Source organism: Eurosta solidaginis, chromosome 5, assembly GCF_040869045.1.
Source record: "Eurosta solidaginis isolate ZX-2024a chromosome 5, ASM4086904v1, whole genome shotgun sequence".
In the NCBI taxonomy this organism is placed as follows: domain Eukaryota; kingdom Metazoa; phylum Arthropoda; class Insecta; order Diptera; family Tephritidae; genus Eurosta; species Eurosta solidaginis.
Window position 1 is genome coordinate 54236764 of NC_090323.1, and position 18865 is coordinate 54255628.

Consider the following 18865-nt stretch of genomic DNA (forward strand, 5'->3'; position numbering starts at 1 on the left):
AATTTAGATTTTTAAATGATTTTAAATACAAAAACCGGTGTAAAAAATAAAATCTGTTGATAAATTTATTAATTGGTTGTACTGTTTCGGAAAGCAGGGTATCCCAACGGCCTAAATCGGCTAGTGCGTACGCGCCAATTAATGATCCCGTCTTCTGCTTGATTATCTTTAATTTTAGCATTTCTCGAATTTATGGAAATATGCCCCAAAATTTCAGTGTCTAGAAGCTTCGAAAAGCCTAATCTGTCTCTTAGTATATTCATCATCATCAGTTGGCGCTCAAAAGCATAAGCGATTTGAACAGTTCCGTAAAAAGTCACACCAGCTATCCCTGTTTCGCGATAACGGACGCCAATTGGAAGCACCAAAGGAGGTCAAGTCTTCCTCCACCTGCCTCTCCAAACTAAGTGGAGGTCTCCCACTTCTTCCTTCCTTCCAAACTACGATGTCGATTGAAATACTTTCTTGGGTGGAGCGTCTCGGTCCATTCGCATAACATGAACTAGCCAGTGAAGCCTTTGGAATCCTTTTCGCTGCACTATCGTCATAAAAAATCGTAAAGCTCATACAGTTTATCATTATATCTGCTTCGAAACTCACCCTCAGCATCACGGGCAGGACTATAAATATTCCGGAGAATTTTTCTATGGAGCACTCCATGAGCCATCTTTTCTTGACACAGTCCATGATTCTGAGCGCCACACAAGGACAGGTTTGACGAGCGACTTGTAGAGCGTAATTTTAGTTCGCCGATAGAGGACTTTACTTTTCATTGCCTATTCAGTAAAAAGTAGCACTTGTTGGCAAGTTTCTCCATTTAATTTCTAAGCTGACATTTTTTTTGCTGTTAACGTTGGTTCCCAAATACACGAAATCCTTACCTGTCTCGGATTAATGTCTGTCAACAGTGTCGTAGCTGCCAAAGTGGGAATGCGCTGATTCTTTCTTGGATAACAGCAAGTTTTTCGTCTTATTCTCATTTAGCGCTAGGTCCACTTTCACGCTTCTTTATGTAATCCAGAGGAGGCAGAACACACAACGCGTTTGTTCAGGCCAATAATATCAATATTATCAGCATACGCCAGTAATTGTGCGCTCTTACAATAGATTGACCCATCACGGTTTAGTTCTGCTGCCAGCATTATCTTCTACAGAATTATGTTAAAGAAATCGCACGAAAGGTGCATCCTCCTCTGTCCTCATCTTCATTGTCGTCTTTGACTGCACTGCCTGGTGCAGCTTTTCGTAAATGGAAATTTTGCTGTTGAATACCTGCATATTTTCTTGCATTGTTAACCTTATGGCTTATCGGTTGCGCATTGAATGTGTATGCAGATATGTATATATATAAAAGGTGCAACCTGCAACTCATACCATATCGTACAATGTATATGTGTACTGATGGAATATATAAATATATGAACACCTTAAACTTCACAAGCATACAAGCTCTTACACAGACATTCCACAATTATTGACAATCTTTATATTGGCCCGGCGTTGCTTTAACTTATGAACTCTTTGCCAAAGCCATGGTCGTTGCCTTGCAAAATACCATTTAAAATTGCTTTTGACCGTATAAGCTTTTTGAACATAATAATGCAGAATTAATTTGATAATATTATAGAGAATATTAGATGGGATCAAAGTTGGTGTTTTCCTTCTAAAATTTTCAATAAATAAGTGCCAACAAATAAATAATTATCTTTTTTTTATTCTGTTAAAAACAAAATTACATATTGTGGCGAATATTACCATCATTATGCTGTTAGTAAATAAACACATTAAAGTAAACAGCCACACTTAGGTACACGCTAACGAAGAATATTCCTTACACATAACCAGCAGCTTGAAGCAGAGAGATTATTTCACATACACATATGTAGACAGCAGCTAAGAGCAGAAGTTGTTACTCACACACACACACACGCATATGGGTAGATCAAAAACATATATATACATGTATATAGTTAAATAACCAAGCATGAGATAAAACTGTTCTAGAAGGCATGTTCCTGAAACGTCCAGACCTTGGGAGAAATGGGCGAACGAGGTAACCTAGAGTATAAAAGCAGCGGAAGCTGAGGAATAAGTTTGATTTAAGTACGCTATTAGCGAAGTATAATTGTTATTATGAAGTATTACTCCCAAAGTAGTCTAAATAAAGACCATTTTGCAATACTGAATATTGGAGTTATTTTTCCAGCAGTTCAGCGATTTGGACGTTAGCAAAAGTTGAAAAATAATCCGAATTACCCAAAAATACGTTTCAATATGTATGGCACGCTACGAATACGTCACACTAAGTGACATGACTACTGTAGGCTTAATTAGGTTTTCATACACTAGAAATCAAAATATTCACTACTTGGGCACACGCATGATTTCTGAGAGAATTTTTCAACGGATTGATTCTACAGAACCGTGAAAGTATATTTAGCATTCCCGATTTGAGGTTGTAAAGCGTTAGCCGTGACAACATAAATAAATAAAAACAACATAGTGCAGCGAAAATAGAAAACATTCATGCAAGGCACCAGTTTGTACTACAGGTATAATAACTACCTTCGAACTAGTGGCAATCGTATGCAGAGCGGTACAGTTGGTAACCACACTTGTATGATTTCAGAACCACCTATGAGTGCACCAAGTAAGCAAAAGACAACACTTGCCATTTTGTAGGACATCACAATATTGAAAGTGTTAGTTACTCCGAGAGGATGGAATGAAAACTCGTCTCTTAATGAGATAGTTATGTGACAGTTCGGAGCTAGTAACATTCGTTGACTACTTCTAAAGATTATTAGGTGCATTGATTTTATGAGCTTTTTTAATATGACTTTAGGTTTATTTAGGAAATTTCCGTTTGACTTTATGACCACTTCTCGAAAAAGACCATAAACATACATAGAAACTCAAGATCAGCATAAAAGTAAAAAAAGGATGCAATGTCTGTTTAGTTGAATATTTTCTTCTTACTTCAAAGAAATTCTCATCGGTTTAGATTTTTCTTTGGTTGTTGTAGTAGTGGTTGTCGCTATAAGGACACCCCCCAAAGGCCTTGGGGGATGCTATCAATGTCGATAGTCCTTTGCCGGATGCGGATCCGGTACGCTCCAGTAACAAGCACCATAAAGATACTAGCCCGACCATCTCGGGAACGATTTGGTATGACCACATGAAACTTTAGATTTAAGTGTCTCGGAAATAATTTTTGGGGTAAATGTGTTTGAAGCAAGTGGGGTTCTCTCCACTATTCGATCGGTGGGATTATTAAATAAGGAGAATGGCAAATGGTGGTCAAAGTGGTTAGGGTTTGTAGGTGTTTTGACCCAACCTGGTTATTCTTTTTTTTTAATTTTTATATTTTTTGTGTATACCGGCCGTCCGCAAAAGGTTGATACTCAACCGGAAGTAGCTGCGAAAGTCTGGTACCATGTGGTGCAGCTAAGCCGTTACTCCGATTCTGCTGCTCATTTGGAGTAGGCCCGGTGATGGTATACACCATACAAATCAGCAATTGGGACCTGCATTTACTCATTTCCATGAAATTTTGCAATCAAAAGAATTTATTTCTATTCGCAAAATGGCACAAACAATTTACTTTGTTTATTTAATTTTATTTTAAGTAAGCAGCCTCCAGCACTCTCAGCTACATACAAACATCCAAGCAAAACTGATTCATGCCAGCCAATCCAGCCTTCGCAATAAAGTTTTGAAAAATTATTTTCAACGGCATTGTTTTGCAGCAATGTTAAGTGATTTTTTGCATCTCATCTTACGAGCGATTTTTCTCATGACCTGGCCTGTAACAATGATGCACAAAAACAAAAAGCTTATAACAAATAAGCAAAAAATAAACAAAAACTAAAAATCGAAAAGGCTCATTTCAATATCCATATACATATTTCTATGTAAAAAGTTTGCTTGGCCAGCGTGCCAATCCGCCAAGCAGCAGCCAAAGAGACAACCAACTTCACTTAACCGCGCTGCTATTGTCAGACATTGTGGCACGGCCACCACCAGAGCAGCCAATACCGTTTACCAAAAACAACATCAAAGTTCAATGAGTGGTGAGCAATAACTTAAGGCTCTGTCTGGCTGTTATGTAGGCTTATTGACTGGATCACCGGATCGAATATGGTGCGATGGATTCTTGGTGTCGCGTTTGTCAGGCGTATGCACCGATTATTTCACACCTCTGACATTGTATGCTTACTGCATACATTGTTTAGTAGCTGGATGCTGTAAGCGTGCACTCAAGATTTTGTAGCATTGTGAACAAACAGAAATCGATCAAACGTCAAATGGTTGAGTTGAAATTCAGACAGACGTGTGGCACGTCAAAGTGTCGCAAAATGAGCGGCGTAAGAAAAAACAACCAACGTAAATTTGAATAGCGAAAAAAATTGCAAATTTTCTTTTCATTTTTGTTGTTATTATAATTTTGGTGCATTATTGCTGTTCCTGCTGCTGCTATTTATGCAAAATACTAACCAATCAATTTTTTTGTTGCCGTTGCTCGCCAATATTTGAAAGGCACGCTTGTTTTTGTATTTCGTGTTGTTTTTGTATTTATTGTTTCTTGTTTTTTTTTTTTTTTGTTCTTTACTGTCAATTTGGTGTGAATTTGGGGCTGCTTAACAACGCGAGTAGTTACTGTTGCCCCAGCATGACATAGCAACAGCAGTGGCAGTGGCAGACATCAAGCAACTAAAGTATATCATGGCTGAGTAATCTTGATTTATGACTTCATGACTAGGCAATCAAATTGGAAGAGAGGGAGAGCAGCAGAAGGAATTTATAACAACACAATAACTGAACATTTTAAATAGATCATTATTGCTTTGTTTATTAATTAAGAAGGTTTATTTTTTATATTTGCAAAATATGCTTTTACTAAGAGACTATTGAACAAATAAAATAAATAAATACAATCCGCGAAATACCTCAGAAAAAAATTCGGCCCAAGCTACTCTTCCAATTTGCATCGTGCTCCTTTTATTTATCCCTAAAATTTTCGGGTCGGAACCTACAGGTTTTATGTCGTCTCCTAAAGGCAAGGCATATGCATATTTATTGAGAAGCTTTTCATGGCAGAAATTCATTCGGATTGTTTGCCAAATTACTGCCGAATGGCGACCCCGCTTAAAAGAAATTTTCTACTAATTGAAAACATTTGTTTCTAAATTTATTATATTGTCTTGCCCCATACCTGAACCCAGGAATTTCGGTGGGGTAGAGCACGCCAGCACCACAGCCGTTAAGTACTCTAGAATACATAAACATTTATATGTCTAAGAAAAAATAAAATTATTGAGAATATTGAGAGAAATATGTGCCAAAAAATTTTTCTCTAAATTTAATAAATTTTATATGGAATAACTTAAATTTTTCTATTTTTGTATTAATTATTAATGGTAAGTAATTTTAGTTATATTTTTTTCTAAGTTTTATATGATGACGAATAATATTATGACGATAATAAACAGATAATAGGCCTCGAAATTATACCAAATGATAACCAACCAGTTCAGGAATTATATCAAAATAATCCCAAAAATATAGGGTCGGAACTCAGTATATTTGTTTTTTGTTTTTATATATATAATAACTTCATAATATTCTGTTAATTTTAGCACAACTGTTCCAAACAAACTTTCGTAATAAATTGCTTGAAAGCATCCCGGTGATAGTGAGAGAATATGTTGTATCTCAAAGAAGGGTTGTTCATTTGGAAATGCTAGTAGCATTTGGATCGGGAAATTTTTCTGATCGTCACGATTAGTTGGTGAAAAATGGGGCGAACATAAGAAATTCGGATACATCACTATGCCACTAGCATATAAATTTAACACAACAACAACAGCAATGTAAGCAGACTAGATTGCAAACAGCTCACACACATGAACAAGTAACAAAGAGCGTCGACCACATTACACACATATATGGATCGCAATAAAGAGCGCATAAGACATTACATAAACCACACACAAATGCATAGAAGACAGCTGCAAATATGACTTAAAGAGAGATGAGAGAAAAAATGAAGGGGGGGGAGGGGGGCTGTAGGAGAAATAGACGAACGAAACCGCTTATTGCTATAAAAGCGGCTAATCTATATAATGGGGAGTCAATTTGATTTTATTACATTATGAAGTACACGAATATACTGAAATCCACAGTAAATCATAATATTCTTTATTTACAACACTACTATAGTATTAGAACTTAACGATTGAAATTTTTCGCATAATTCATTAACCACTTATGAAAATCAAAATGAATGCTTATTCCTCAGACTGAGCTGCTTTTACGGCACTCAGTTGCTTTCGTCACAATTCTTCTCACAGGCCTTAGGCCCTTCTCAAACAGCCTTCCCGAATAGTTGTTCATTAAGTTCTTGTTTCTGTGTCTCATATTGGCTTTAGCTGGATACATGTATGTCCGTAGTTTATGTAATGTCATATGCGCCCTTTCTTGCTGTGCATATGTATGAGTAATATTGCCTGTATTCTTTGTTTTGCTTAAATTCACCACAGTGAAGTAAGAAATATAGGCAAATAAATTACAATTAAAAAATTAATTAGGATATAAAACCTATTCAATCGATTCATTTTCACCTATTGTATGGAGATTTGCAAAAGTGCCTATTGTCTTGGATATATTTCCACAGGCTATTCCAAGAGCATTAGTTCACCAATGAAATTGAATCCTTTCAAATCTAGCTTGTAAGACGCAACTTCATCTCCAATTGAATTTCATAAATCATCAATAACAGGAAGAAAAGCTTCGATGTGAAACTTTTCTATGGGTGAAAGTTGTATTGCCAATGATTGAGAGTAAAGGGGTTGCAAGCGAACATTTGCTGATCGAGTTCGTACAGACTTATAGTAGCTTCTGCTTATGTATCGAACTCATCTCGTTTTGGTTTTACAAATGAAAGCAGATAATTCAAAGTATTGACAACAATTTGTAGTTTAATCGCAGAGTTTTGAACAAATTTATTGGTCGAATCACATTTTGAAAGATTATCAAGCCAAAAGGTAACGTATAAAGTTGTCTCGAGAGAGCGCATTTTTTGAAACGGTTTTATTTAGGTTGACTTGACAGGCTGCACGGCCGTTGTGAACGAATTTTGTAATTGAAAGTTTAGTTTAGTTTAGTAGTTTAGGCGCAAGGATCGAGACATTCAGAAAAATCGTATTTGCGGTCCGATTTGGCTCATATTTGGAAAACATAATATGTACAAGAATAGAAAGCGACCTATGAAAAAAATAGCCACTAGGTGGCGCAAGGATCGAGGTATTCACAAAAATCGTATTTGTGGTCCAATTTGGCTCATATTTGAAACACATAATACATACAAGAATAGAAAGCGACCTATGAAAATGAATCGCCGCTAGGTGGCGGAAGGATCGAGATATTCACAAAAATCGTATTTGAGGTCCGATTTGGCTCATATTTGGAACATATTATACATACAAGAATAGAAACCGACGTATGAAAAAAATCACCGCTAGGTGGCGTAAGGACCGAGATATTAAAAAAAATCGTATTTGTGGTTCGATTTGGCTCATATTTGGAATAATACATACAAGAATAGAAAGCGACATATGAAAAAAAATTGCCCGTAGGTGGCGCAAGGATCGAGATATTCACAAAAATTTTATTTGTGGTCCGATTTGGCTCATATTTGGAACACATAATACATACAAGAAAACGACATATGAAAAAATCGCCGCTAGGTGGCGTAAGGATCGAGATATTCACAAAAATCGTATTTGTGGTTCGATTTTGGTCATATTTGGAATAAAACATACAAGAATAGAAAGCGACTTATGAAAACAAATCGCCGCTAGGTGGCGCAAGGATCGAGATATTCACAAAAATCTTATTTGTGATCCGATTTGGCTCATATTTAGAACACATAATACATACAAGAATATAAAGCGACCTATGAAAAAAATTGCCGCTAGGTGGCGCAAAGGTCGAGATATTCAAAAAATCGTATTTGTTGTCCGATTTGGTCCATATTTGGAATAATACATACAAGAACAGAAAGCGACCTATGGAAAAATCGCCAATAGGTGGCGCAGGGATCTCGATTCACAAAAATCGTATCCGTGGTCCGATTTGGCTCATATTTGGAACACATGATACATACAAGAATAGAAAGCGACCTACGATGTCCGATTTGGCTCATATTTCATACAGTCCGCTAGAAGTGACATCAAAATATTTTGGAGTTGGAGGAGGGACAAGCATATGTGGCGCAGAGTCGAGTAAAGTCTTTGGAAGGATTATGTATTGAGGACTTAGATTGTAACAAATTGTCAGGAAAGACTCCTTGTAATAACGAGCAACTAAATGAACTAAATAGAATGAGAAATAATAGGGAATTAAATAATAACTAAAAACTTGATAATAAAATAATTAAAAAAACTTCTACTCATACTTTCGTTCTCTTCGCAGTAGAAACCCTGGAAGAGAATAGCTTAAGCTGCAACCGCGGGGCTGTAAAGTGTCGAAGATTATGTGTAGGTCTTACACTTAGACTAACACAGCTGCTTCTATCATTAAAAAGAGAGGACTGTAGACTCATGACGGTTATTCTGACTGGAAACTGCCTTCTGGCGTCACATGCCTTTAAGATAGCCGTTAAGTACTCTAGAATACATAAACATTTATATGTCTAAGAAAAAAATAAATTATTGAGAAAATTGAGAGAAATATGTGCCAAAAAATTTTTCTCTAAATTTTATATGGAATAACTTAAATTTTCTTATTTTGTATTAATTATTAATGGTAAGTAATTTGAGTTATATTTTTTTCTAAGTTTTATATGATGACGAATAATATTATGACGATAATAAACAGATAATAGGCCTCGAAATTATACCAAATGATAACCAACCAGTTCAGGAATTATATCAAAATAATCCCAAAAATATAGGGTCGGAACTCAGTATATTTGTTTTTTGTTTTTATATATATAATAACTTCATAATATTCTGTTAATTTTAGCACAACTGTTCCAAACAAACTTTCGTAATAAATTGCTTGAAAGCATCCCGGTGATAGTGAGAGAATATGTTGTATCTCAAAGAAGGGTTGTTCATTTGGAAATGCTAGTAGCATTTGGATCGGGAAATTTTTCTGATCGTCACGATTAGTTGGTGAAAAATGGGGCGAACATAAGAAATTCGGATACATCACTATGCCACTAGCATATAAATTTAACACAACAACAACAGCAATGTAAGCAGACTAGATTGCAAACAGCTCACACACATGAACAAGTAACAAAGAGCGTCGACCACATTACACACATATATGGATCGCAATAAAGATCGCATAAGACATTACATAAACCACACACAAATGCATAGAAGACAGCTGCAAATATGACTTAAAGAGAGATGAGAGAAAAAATGAAGGGGGGAGGGGGGCTGTAGGAGAAATAGACGAACGAAACCGCTTATTGCTATAAAAGCGGCTAATCTATATAATGGGGAGTCAATTTGATTTTATTACATTATGAAGTACACGAATATACTGAAATCCACAGTAAATCATAATATTCTTTATTTACAACACTACTATAGTATTAGAACTTAACGATTGAAATTTTTCGCATAATTCATTAACCACTTATGAAAATCAAAATGAATGCTTATTCCTCAGACTGAGCTGCTTTTACGGCACTCAGTTGCTTTCGTCACAATTCTTCTCACAGGCCTTAGGCCCTTCTCAAACAGCCTTCCCGAATAGTTGCTCATTAAGTTCTTGTTTCTGGGTCTCATATTGGCTTTAGCTGGATACATGTATGTCTGTAGTTTATGTAATGTCATATGCGCCCTTTCTTGCTGTGCATATGTATGAGTAATATTGCCTGTATTCTTTGTTTTGCTTAAATTCACCACAGAGAAGTAAGAAATATAGGCAAATAAATTACAATTAAAAAATTAATTAGGATACAAAACCTATTCAATCGATTCATTTTCACCTATTGTATGGAGATTTGCAAAAGTGCCTATTGTCTTGGATATATTTCCACAGGCTATTCCAAGAGCATTAATTCACCAATGAAATTGAATCCTTTCAAATCTAGCTTGTAAGACGCAACTTCATCTCCAATTGAATTTCATAAATCATCAATAACAGGAAGAAAAGCTTCGATGTGAAACTTTTCTATGGGTGAAAGTTGTATTGCCAATGATTGAGAGTAAAGGGGTTGCAAGCGAACATTTGCTGATCGAGTTCGTACAGACTTATAGTAGCTTCTGCTTATGTATCAAACTCATCTCGTTTTGGTTTTACAAATGAAAGCAGATAATTCAAAGTATTGACAACAATTTGTAGTTTAATCGCAGAGTTTTGAACAAATTTATTGGTCGAATCACATTTTGAAAGATTATCAAGCCAAAAGGTAACGTATAAAGTTGTCACGAGAGAGCGCATTTTTTGAAACGGTTTTATTTAGGTTGACTTGACAGGCTGCACGGCTGCACGGCCGTTGTGAACGAATTTTGTAATTGAAAGTTTAGTAACTTCCCGATAAGCTACAAGCTTGAAACTTGGAATATAGTTCAGAATGCGATGACAATAGTAAGAAAAAAAACGCCGCTAGGTGGCGCAAGGATCGAGACATTCAGAAAAATCGTATTTGCGGTCAGATTTGGCTCATATTTGGAAAACATAATATGTACAAGAATAGAAAGCGACCTATAAAAAAAATCGTCGCTAGGTGGCGCAAGGATCGAGGTGTTCACAAAAATCGTATTTGTGGTCCAATTTAGCTCATATTTGAAACACATAATACATACAAGAATAGAAAGCGACCTATGAAAATGAATCGCCGCTAGGTGGCGGAAGGATCGAGATATTCACAAAAATCGTATTTGAGGTCCGATTTGGCTCATATTTGGAACATATTATACATACAAGAATAGAAAGCGACGTATGAAAAAAATCACCGCTAGGTGGCGTAAGCATCGAGATATTAACAAAAATCGTATTTGTGGTTCGATTTGGCTCATATTTGGAATAATACATACAAGAATATAAAGCGACCTATGAAAAAAAAATCGCCCGTAGGTGGCGCAAGGATCGAGATATTCACAAAAATCTTATTTGTGGTCCGATTTGGCTCATATTTGGAACACATAATACATATAAGAAAGCGACATATGAAAAAATTGCCGCTAGGTGGCGTAAGGATCGAGATATTCACAAAACTCGTATTTGTGGTTCGATTTTGGTCATATTTGAAATAAAACATACAAGAATAGAAAGCGACCTATGAAAACAAATCGCCGCTAGGTGGCGCAAGGATCGAGATATTCACACAAATCTTATTTGTGGTCCGATTTGGCTCATATTTAGAACACATAATACATACAAGAATATAAAGCGGCCTATGAAAAAAATTGCCGCTAGGTGGCGCAAAGATCGAGATATTCAAAAAATCGTATTTTTTGTCCGATTTGGTCCATATTTGGAATAATACGTACAAGAACAGAAAGCGATCTATGGAAAAAATCGCCAATAGGTGGCGCAAGGATCTCGATTCACAAAAATCGTATCCGTGGTCCGATTTGGCTCATATTTGGAACACATGATACATACAAGAATAGAAAGCGACCTACGATGTCCGATTGGGCTCATATTTCATACAGTCCGGTAGAAGTGACATCAAAATATTTTGGAGTTGGAGGAGGGACAAGCATATGTGGCGCAGAGTCGAGTAAAGTCTTTGGAAGGATTATGTATTGAGGACTTAGATTGTAACAAATTGTCAGGAAAGACTCCTTGTAATAACGAGTAACTAAATGAACTAAATATAATGAGAAATAATAGGCAATTAAATAATAACTAAAAACTTGAAAATAAAATAATTAAAAAAACTTCTACTCATACTTTCGTTCTCTTCGCAGTATAAACCCTGGAAGAGAATTGCTTAAGCTGCAACCGCGTTAACTTTTATATTGACAGTCAAGCAGCAATTAAGGCAATAATCTGGCATAGCACAGCATCTAAATGCGTGTTAGAGTATAAGCAGTCTCTGGAGAGAATCGGGACAGGGAGAAGCATACATCTACATTGAATCCCGGGGCATATGGGAATAGATGGGAATGAAAAAGCGGACGAACTAGCTAAAAAGGGCGCATCCCTTGAAGCTTGCTCCGTAGACGTCCCAATCAGATTGGGCGAGATTAAGCGAAGACGAGAGGTGCACATGATCGACCAAGCGGGAAGGCGTGGGTTCAAGCGCGGGGCTGTAAAGTGTCGAAGATTATGTGTAGGTCTTACACTTAGACTAACACAGCTGCTTCTATCATTAAAAAGAGAGGACTGTATACTCATGACGGTTATTCTGACTGGAAACTGCCTTCTGGTGTCACATGCTTTTAAGTTAGGCTTGCTCAGCGATAGCAGATGTAGGAAGTGTGGGTTGGAGAAGAAACCGATGGAGCACTTTCTGTGTTCGTGCCCTGCACTTGCCAGGTTAAGACTCCAGCTATTAGGAGTGATACAGCTGTCAGATATAGAAGCAGCAAGTGGCTTACGTCCTAGGAAGCTTCTAGTATTCGCCAAGGGGACGGAGTTATTTTATAACATAGGTCCTGGTTTTTGATAGGGTTTTTCAGTTTCGTCGTTAAAACAAACTTCTGGTAACACTACGGACTCAATCAGTCTCTGTGAGGTCCTCATGTACCGGCCAGTTCAACCTAACCTAACCTAACCTTCGTTCACTTCCACCATCACACCCATTTTCACTCTTTCTATCTCTCACCGTAAACAACTTCATATACGGAAAATATTTACCAAAGCATATATAGCGAGTTGAAAATGTTTGTTTCACTTCCACTCCTTCCTTCCTGGACTTTCACTCTTGCTAAAAACTTGAAAATAAAATAATTAAAAAAAAAATAAAATTTTAAGATAAACGGTTTTATTGAAAACAATACTTACTTGAAATAATAATATTATTAAAAGCTAGAAAATATTTAGGTAGGTCCTAGGTACTAGTCATCACACTCCTCATCAATCTAGGGCGTAGATCAAATAATTAAATAAAAGCGTTGGACGCGTCAAATTTCTATTATTAGTCATAAGTAAGACCAACTGAACCTTAATCAGGTTATGATACGCCTCACATTTTTAGAAATTTCACGCGCCCAATTTTTATTTAATTGTGTAATCAACGGCCTAGATTGATGAGGAGTGTGATGACTAGTACCTAGGACCTACCTAATTATTTTCTAACTTTTATTATTATTATTATTTCATGTAAGTTTTGTTTTCAATAAAACCGCTTAACTTAAAAATTTTTTTTAATTGTTTTATTCTTACTAGTTACTGTGCTTGACTTCTACCCCCGTCTTTCTTTTCAGCATTATCTCAAATCTGAATAAGTATATTTTTTATGGGTACGAATCATGGCTTTTGGGCTCATAGCTACTTTCACTAGTGATAAGCTGCTGCTCATAAATATCCAGTATCTCATCAGTGAACTCGTAAAAAACAGAAATATTTTTTTCTAGAAAATTAACACGAAAAAACGCTATTTGGGGCACGCTCTGGGTGCTGCACAAAACGCTTTGTACTTGCCGTGCATATTCGGTGAAGTATCGTACGACTGAAAATGACCGTCTTGGATGACGATGCTATGATTCTGAAAAGCAGTAACAAAGCATTTGCTATGTTTCACCCATGTGAAACAACCAATCATTTGGGATGAAGTTCAGAAAACGTTCGATTGGATTAAGCCTTTCCATGTATCGATAGTTACAGTCAGTTGGTCAATGTTTGCGTCGTCTTGTGAGGGCCTCTTAGGGGCTGCGACCACGTCAGAATTGGCCTTGATCCGGCGCTGGTTAATAATTTCACTTATACACGGCCTCCAGTGTGATTACTTTGATATGAAAATATTGCAACATATAACGTTTTTTATCGTAGTGGTTAGGGCGCTCTATAAAGTTATATTCTTGAATGGGGCAAAGATAAAAGTTAAGGCAAACACATCTTCTATTTCGCTCTCACAGTAACTCTATTCTGAATTCCTCAAATATTGCTTATTAAAACCCTTGAAATGTTGAAAGTCTAAAACAAAAACCAACAAAAATGCAAAATAAATCGGAATAGATGGACAAACTGAATGATTGGCAGTTTTTCGTTCGCCCATCGAACATTTTCGCATAGTCAGTTTGTCGGCTTGGAATTGTTGTGAGATAGAATGCGGCTGCCAACTTTAATTTGACAACCATTTGAATTATTATTGCTAAGAAAATGCAACATACATCGCCACAAAGTTAGCTTAAACTGGAAGCATCAAGAGCATTAGCAACAACAAAGTTTAATGTCTTTAAAAGGATAAAAATTCCCAGGCTTTACAAAGTTATTTTCTGTTATATTTTTCTTCAGTTTGCTTTTTTCCTCCCTTTATTAAGTTGCATTCTCGTAAGTAGCATTGCTGTTGTTATCTTTGTTTCATTTTCATTTTCATTTACTCTGAGCATCTACTATTCAGTGGGCATATTGGTAAAGTGAAATAAATGGTCAACGATTGCGATTGTGACCAACAGCAGCAACAAATAGAAACAAAACAGAAGAAAAAATTTTAAACAAAATTTTAAAAAAGAAAAAAGGTATTTATTTTTCCGCAAATCCAGCAATAACAATAACATTATAAAAAAATAATAGAAAAATGAGCTACAATGAGCTGGTTGAATTGGCTTTTTATACCTTTCATGAAAATGAAATGGTATATTAATTTCGTCACGAAACCGAAAATTGTAAGTCCTTAAAGGAAAATAGATAGACCCACCATTAAGTATACCGAAATAATCAGGTTGAAGAGCTGAGTTGATTTAGCCATGTCCGTCTGTCTGTTTGTATGCAAACTAGTCCCTCAATTTTTGAGATATCTTGATAAAATTTTGTGAGCGGGTGTATTTGGGTGTCCGATTAGACATTTGTCGGAACCGACCGCATCGAACCACTATAGCATATATCCTCCATACAACCGATTTTTCAGAAAAAGAGGATTTTTGTAATATCTTACCCAATTTAACAGATTGAAGCTTCAAACTTCACCATATACTTTCGTATATTGCACATATTGTTGCCTGAAAAAATTGATGAGATCGGTCGTATATATAGTATATATCCCACACAACCGATTGTTCATATAAGGAACTTTTCGTAATTACTGCCCTATTTTAAGAGCTAGAGGATTCAAATTTCAACGAATGCTTACGTATATAGCACATATTGTTGTCTGAAAAAATCATAAAGATCGGTGGTATATATAGCATATATATATATATATTTTCGCAAATTTTAGCCCCATTTTAACAGCTAGAAGCTTCAAATTTCTCCCAATACTTACGTATATAGCATATATTGTTGTCTGAAAAAATTATAGAGATCGGTTGTATATATAGTATATATCTCATACAACCGATTGTTCAGATAAGAAACTTTTCGCAATTTCTACCCCATTTTAACAGCTATAAGCTTCAAATTTCACCGATTGCTTATGTATATAGCATATATTGTTGTCTGAAAAAAAAATAGAGATCGGTTGTATATATAGTATATATCTCATACAACCGATTGTTCAGATAAGAAACTTTTCGCAATTTCTACCCCATTTTAACAGCTATAAGCTTCAAATTTCACCGATTGCTTACGTATATAGCATACATTGTTGTCTGAAAAAATCATAGAGATCGGTTGTATATCTAATATCTAATTCTAATCTAATCTAATATATATTATAAATGGCAAAGTTTGGATGTGAAGATGTTTGGATGTTTGTCCAGACGTTTGTCTTTGTAAGTCAATCACGCAAGAACGGCTGGACCGATTTGGATGAAATTTTGCATACGTATAGCCAATAATCTAGAAGGATCTACTAGCTATATATTTTTCAAAAGGGGCGTGGTCCCCGCCCCTAGGAACAGTTATAATTTAATTATTATATTGTTTCGTCTTTGCGACTGAATCACGCCAGAATGGCTACACGGATTTTGATGAAATTTGGGACACAGACAATAGTCTACTAGCGAAATTTTTTTCGAACATGGAAAGAGGGGTGGGAGTCCCACGACCCCTTCGAGCAATTACTTTTTAATAATTTTTACACATTATAACTTTACGTATACTGGCCTTCACCAATATCACAGAATCAAGGGGTCAAATAAGTCGAGGGCTTACAAAGTAAGCAGTGACACCCTCCGCCCCCCCCCCTTTATCTACACCTCTGGTGTAAAATCTATAAATTGTTATAACTCAATATACATTTTCTCCTAAATCAATTGTTTTTGGTATCTGGCACATACAGATCGAGATGTAGATAATTTTGGAGGAACGATCAGTGGTCCTCTCCTTCTACTCCCGCCATCCGCCGACCTTCAATTGTTTTTATTAGCACGCTTTTATTAGCTTTACCTGTTTCTATGTAACTTTTCATTCGCTCCAATGCGCCTGCTGTCGTATTAACATGGTTTTATAATTAGCTTCACTTTATTTGCAATCCCGTAAGGGTCATATCGAGGCCCTTCCGGGATTATTTCTGGATGGTTTTCGGGATCGGCCCGGGGTCCCGCCGGGGTAATTTCGGAACTATTTCGGGATCATTTTGGGACCCTTCCGGGATCATTTCTGTATAGTTTTCGGGATCCGTCCGGGATCCCATTTTGGGACATTTTCGGGACTATTCCGGAATTATTTCGGGACTATTTCGCGATCATTTGGGGACCCTTCCGGCATCATTTCTGGATGATTTTCGGGATCCGTCCGGGATCATTTGCGTACCTTCGAGAGATAAATTCTTGATGGTTTCCGGGATCATTACTTGACTTTTTCGGGGTTATTTTGGGTCCCTTTAGGCACCATTTCTGGATGGTCTTCGGGGTTCGTCCGGCATCCCGTCGGGGTCATTTCGGGACTTTTTCGCGACTAATACGGGATAATTTGGGGATCCTTTCGGCATCATTTCTGGTTGGTTTTCGGGATCCGTCCGGGATCTCGTCGGGGTAATTTGGGGACTTTTTCGGGATCATTTGGGGGCTCTTCCGGCATCATTTCTGGATGGTTTTCGGGATCCGTCCGGGATCTCTTCGGGGTCATTTGAGGACTTTTTTGGGATCATTTGGGGGCTCTTCCGGCATCATTTCTGGATGGTTTTCGGGATCCGTCCGGGATCCCGTCGGGGTAATTTCGGGACTTTTTCACGACTAATACGCGATCATTTGGGGGCTCTTCCGGCATCATTTCTGGATGGTTTTCGGGATCCGTCCGGGATCTCTTCGGGGTCATTTTAGGACTTTTTTGGGATCATTTGGGGGCTCTTCCGGCATCATTTCTGGATGGTTTTCGGGATCCGTCCGGGATCTCGTCGGGGTCATTTCGGGACTTTTTCACGACTAATACGGGATCATTTGGGAACCCTTTCGGCATCATTTCTGGATGGTTTTCGTGATCCGTCCGGGATCCCATCAGGGTAATTTCGGGGCTATCATTTGGGTCCCTCCCAAGATCATTTCTGGATGGATTTCGGGATCTGTCCGGGATTCCGTCAGGGTCATTTAGGGACTTCTTCGGGACTATATCGGGATCATTTCTGGATGGTTCACGGGATCCATCCAGGATCCCTTAAGGGTCGTTTCGGGACTATTAGGTGATCATTTGAGGACCTTTCCGGCATCACTTCTGGATGATTTTCGGTATCCGTTCGGGATCCCGTCGGAATCATTGCGGGACTTTTTCGGAATCATTTGGGATCCCTTCCGGCATCATTTCTGGATGGTTTTCGGGATTTGTCCGGGATCCCGTCGGGGTTATTTCGGGACCTTTTCGGGGCTAATACGGGATCATTTCTGGATCCTCTAGGGGTCGTTTCGTGACTTTTTCTGTGTTATTTCGGGATAATTTGGGGACCCTTCCGACATAATTTCTTGATGGTTTGCCGGATCCATCAGGGTCATTTCGGGACCATTTTGGGATCATTTGGGGACCCTTCCGAGATCATTTCTGGATCCGTCCGGGATGCCGTAGGAGCCATTTCGTGATTTTTTGTTACTCTTCCGGGATAGTTTTTGGACCCTTCCGGGATCATTTCTGGATCTGTGCGGGATCCCATCTGGGTCATTTCCGGGCTATTTCGGATCCATTTTCGGATCCTTCCGGAATCATTTCAGTATGGTTTTCGCGATCCGTCGTGGATCCCCTCGGAGCCATTTCGGAACTTTTTCTGGAGTATGTCGGGATAATTTAGGGACCTTTCCTGGATATTTTCTGGATGGTTTTTGAGATCCGCCTGGGAGCCCGTCAGGGTCATTTCGGAACCTTTTCGGGATTATTTTATAACACCTTCAGGGATCATTTCTGTGTGGTTCTCTGGATACGTGTAGAATCGTGTCGTTGTCATTTCGGGTTTTTTTGGGACTACATCGGGAACTTTTGGAAACACTTCCGCGTTTCTGGATGGTTTTCGGGATCCGTCCGCGATAGCGTCGCGGTCATTTCGTAGCTTTTCTGGATAATTTCGGGATCATTTGGGATCCTATCAGGTTATCAGCTCATTTAGTTCTTTTTTTTACTCAATTAAAAAAATAAAATGCATTAGACAGAAAACAAAATTTTAAACAGATAACTTGATAAGAAAGCTAACGCGAATAGCCCATATATTTTAATTTCTCCTTGCGGACGGGGCCGCGGGTAAAGGCTAGTATCTAATCTAATATATATTATAAATGGGAAAGTTTGGATGTTAAGATGTTTGGATGTTTGGATGTTTGGATGTTTGGATGTTTGTCCAGACGTTTGTGTTTGTGACTCAATAACGCAAGAA